Genomic DNA, 4,719 nt, shown 5'->3' on the forward strand with positions numbered 1-4,719 from the left:
TCCAGAACATGCTGAATTCTACTTCAACTTGAGCACCTTTCTTTTATCAAGCCACAGAAAGTGCTATTAAGTTGAGGTCTGATTTTGCATTGAATTACAGCAACCACTTTTTAACGAGTCTCTACATCTACCTACACGTCACAACAGAAACCCCAACAAAAGCATTGACTGGTTTGGTCTGCAGTAAGTGCTTTTTATTGGGGTATCTGTTCATGGCCATTTGAAAACAAGCATTCTGTGGTGCTTTTCTCAATATGGTTGTCCTCCCAGTTTCACATTAAAGTTACCTTAAATGGAAGCATATATTTTTTGCTGGAAGAATAAGTGCTTCTCTTTGGGGTAGCCATAACTGTGTTTTGCCACTAGGCTCTGCTCTTGAGTACAAAGAAAGACTACATAAACTTATTTTGTGCTAGCTAATCATGCACTCTTTTTTCATACGGAATGAAAAGATTCTCTTTTGAATTACAGCAACTACTTTTTATTGAGTCTCTACGTGTCACAACAGCAACCCTAACAAAAGCATTGACTGGAGTTAGCAGGAAGTCGTCTTTACCAGAGCTCTACGACTGTGGCCTTTTTCTACCAAAACAGTAAGTAGTCCTTACCAAAGATCTCCAACTCTGGCCTTTTCCCTACCGAATCTGTCACAATTGGTACCCTAACAATAGCATTGACTTGTCTATATAATGCAGTAAGTGCTACTTGTTGGTGTAGTTTGACGTGACTTATGCAACAAAAATCACCGGATAGTCAGTGTTATCCTCTTGTTGGCAATAGAAAGATTAATTCAAAGAAAAGCATTATTTGAGGCCATAGCTCATAAGTGCTTCTCTTTGGGGTAGTCTTAACTCTGTTACTTATAGGTAATTTCCATAGCTCTCAGCTTTCCAGAACATGCTGAATTCTACTTCAACTTGAGCACCTTTCTTTTATCAAGCCACAGAAAGTGCTATTAAGTTGAGGTCTGATTTTGCATTGAATTACAGCAACCACTTTTTAACGAGTCTCTACATCTACCTACATGTCACAACAGAAACCCCAACAAAAGCATTGACTGGTTTGGTCTGCAGTAAGTGCTTTGTATTGGGGTATCTGTTCATGGCCATTTGAAAACAAGCATTCTGTGGTGCTTTTCTCAATATGGTTGTCCTCCCAGTTTCACATTAAAGTTACCTTAAATGGAAGCATATATTTTTTGCTGGAAGAATAAGTGCTTCTCTTTGGGGTAGCCATAACTGTGTTTTGCCACTAGGCTCTGCTCTTGAGTACAAAGAAAGACTACATAAACTTAATTTATGTGATATGTTCTGTTTCTAGCTAATCATGCACTCTTTTTTCATACAGAATGAATTGATTCTCTTTTGAATTACAGCAACTACTTTTTATTGAGTCTCTACGTGTCACAACAGCAACCCTAACAAAAGCATTGACTGGTTTTGCCTGCAGTAAGTGCTTTTTATTAGGGTAGCTGTTAATGGCCATTCTACAGCAAGCATTGTGTGGAGCTGTTCTAAACATAGTTTATCTCCTTGCTTCACATTAAAGTTACCTTAAATGGAAGCATATATTTTATGCTGGAAGAATAAGTGCTTCTCTTTAAGGTCAACATAACTGTGTTTTACCACTAGACTCTGCTCTTGAGTATCAAGAAAGCAAACATAAACTGCTTTCATGTGTTGTGTTCTTTGTTTCTATGTAATCACACACAACTTTTTCACATCAACGATCAGCTGACAATGTGGAAGACGCCTCATCAAGCTCAAGCACCCCAGTCATAAGCTGCCTACTCATATTAGCATGAAGACAAATAGTTATTTCACAATAGGTGTGGAAGGGGCTTGGCCGTGAACTGCACAGCTATCAGTTAGTGTCCCCGAATATTTAAAATGAGCACGTCCCAGGGCAGAAACTCACTTTAATGAGACTCCTTGGAGGACTACCACCTACATAAATGGGCTCCAGACCAGATGGAAATCATGGAGTTAGCAGGAAGTCGTCTTTACCAGAGCTCTACGACTGTGGCCTTTTCTCTACCAAAACAGTAAGTAGTCCTTACCAAAGATCTCCAACTCTGGCCTTTTCCCTACCGAACCTGTCACAATTGGTACCCTAACAATAGCATTGACTTGTCTATATAATGCAGTAAGTGCTACTTGTTGGTGTGGTTTGACGTGACTTATGCAACAAAAAAATCACCGGATAGTCAGTGTTATCCTCTTGTTGGCAATAGAAAGATTAATTCAAAGAAAAGCATTATTTGAGGCCATAGCTCATAAGTGCTTCTCTTTGGGGTAGTCTTAACTCTGTTACTTATAGGTAATTTCCATAGCTCTCAGCTTTCCAGAACATGCTGAATTCTACTTCAACTTGAGCACCTTTCTTTTATCAAGCCACAGAAAGTGCTATTAAGTTGAGGTCTGATTTTGCATTGAATTACAGCAACCACTTTTTAACGAGTCTCTACATCTACCTACACGTCACAACAGAAACCCCAACAAAAGCATTGACTGGTTTGGTCTGCAGTAAGTGCTTTTTATTGGGGTATCTGTTCATGGCCATTTGAAAACAAGCATTCTGTGGTGCTTTTCAATATGGTTGTCCTCCCAGTTTCACATTAAAGTTACCGTAAATGGAAGCATATATTTTTTGCTGGAAGAATAAGTGCTTCTCTTTGGGGTAGCCATAACTGTGTTTTGCCACTAGGCTCTGCTCTTGAGTACAAAGAAAGACTACATAAACTTATTTTGTGCTAGCTAATCATGCACTCTTTTTTCATACGGAATGAAAAGATTCTCTTTTGAATTACAGCAACTACTTTTTATTGAGTCTCTACGTGTCACAACAGCAACCCTAACAAAAGCATTGACTGGAGTTAGCAGGAAGTCGTCTTTACCAGAGCTCTACGACTGTGGCCTTTTCTCTACCAAAACAGTAAGTAGTCCTTACCAAAGATCTCCAACTCTGGCCTTTTCCCTACCGAATCTGTCACAATTGGTACCCTAACAATAGCATTGACTTGTCTATATAATGCAGTAAGTGCTACTTGTTGGTGTAGTTTGACGTGACTTATGCAACAAAAAATCACCGGATAGTCAGTGTTATCCTCTTGTTGGCAATAGAAAGATTAATTCAAAGAAAAGCATTATTTGAGGCCATAGCTCATAAGTGCTTCTCTTTGGGGTAGTCTTAACTCTGTTACTTATAGGTAATTTCCATAGCTCTCAGCTTTCCAGAACATGCTGAATTCTACTTCAACTTGAGCACCTTTCTTTTATCAAGCCACAGAAAGTGCTATTAAGTTGAGGTCTGATTTTGCATTGAATTACAGCAACCACTTTTAACGAGTCTCTACATCTACCTACATGTCACAACAGAAACCCCAACAAAAGCATTGACTGGTTTGGTCTGCAGTAAGTGCTTTTTATTGGGGTATCTGTTCATGGCCATTTGAAAACAAGCATTCTGTGGTGCTTTTCTCAATATGGTTGTCCTCCCAGTTTCACATTAAAGTTACCTTAAATGGAAGCATATATTTTTTGCTGGAAGAATAAGTGCTTCTCTTTGGGGTAGCCATAACTGTGTTTTGCCACTAGGCTCTGCTCTTGAGTACAAAGAAAGACTACATAAACTTAATTTATGTGATATGTTCTGTTTCTAGCTAATCATGCACTCTTTTTCATACAGAATGAATTGATTCTCTTTTGAATTACAGCAACTACTTTTTATTGAGTCTCTACATGTCACAACAGCAACCCTAACAAAAGCATTGACTGGTTTTGCCTGCAGTAAGTGCTTTTTATTAGGGTAGCTGTTAATGGCCATTCTACAGCAAGCATTGTGTGGAGCTGTTCTAAACATAGTTTATCTCCTTGCTTCACATTAAAGTTACCTTAAATGGAAGCATATATTTTATGCTGGAAGAATAAGTGCTTCTCTTTAAGGTCAACATAACTGTGTTTTACCACTAGACTCTGCTCTTGAGTATCAAGAAAGCAAACATAAACTGCTTTCATGTGTTGTGTTCTTTGTTTCTATGTAATCACACACAACTTTTTCACATCAACGATCAGCTGACAATGTGGAAGACGCCTCATCAAGCTCAAGCACCCCAGTCATAAGCTGCCTACTCACATTAGCATGAAGACAAATAGTTATTTCACAATAGGTGTGGAAGGGGCTTGGCCGTGAACTGCACAGCTATCAGTTAGTGTCCCCGAATATTTAAAATGAGCACGTCCCAGGGCAGAAACTCACTTTAATGAGACTCCTTGGAGGACTACCACCTACATAAATGGGCTCCAGACCAGATGGAAATCATGGAGTTAGCAGGAAGTCGTCTTTACCAGAGCTCTACGACTGTGGCCTTTTCTCTACCAAAACAGTAAGTAGTCCTTACCAAAGATCTCCAACTCTGGCCTTTTCCCTACCGAACCTGTCACAATTGGTACCCTAACAATAGCATTGACTTGTCTATATAATGCAGTAAGTGCTACTTGTTGGTGTAGTTTGACGTGACTTATGCAACAAAAAAATCACCGGATAGTCAGTGTTATCCTCTTGTTGGCAATAGAAAGATTAATTCAAAGAAAAGCATTATTTGAGGCCATAGCTCATAAGTGCTTCTCTTTGGGGTAGTCTTAACTCTGTTACTTATAGGTAATTTCCATAGCTCTCAGCTTTCCAGAACATGCTGAATTCTACTTCAACTTGAGCACC

This window comes from Oncorhynchus masou, unplaced genomic scaffold (assembly GCF_036934945.1).
Source record: "Oncorhynchus masou masou isolate Uvic2021 unplaced genomic scaffold, UVic_Omas_1.1 unplaced_scaffold_2336, whole genome shotgun sequence".
Lineage (NCBI taxonomy): Eukaryota > Metazoa > Chordata > Actinopteri > Salmoniformes > Salmonidae > Oncorhynchus > Oncorhynchus masou.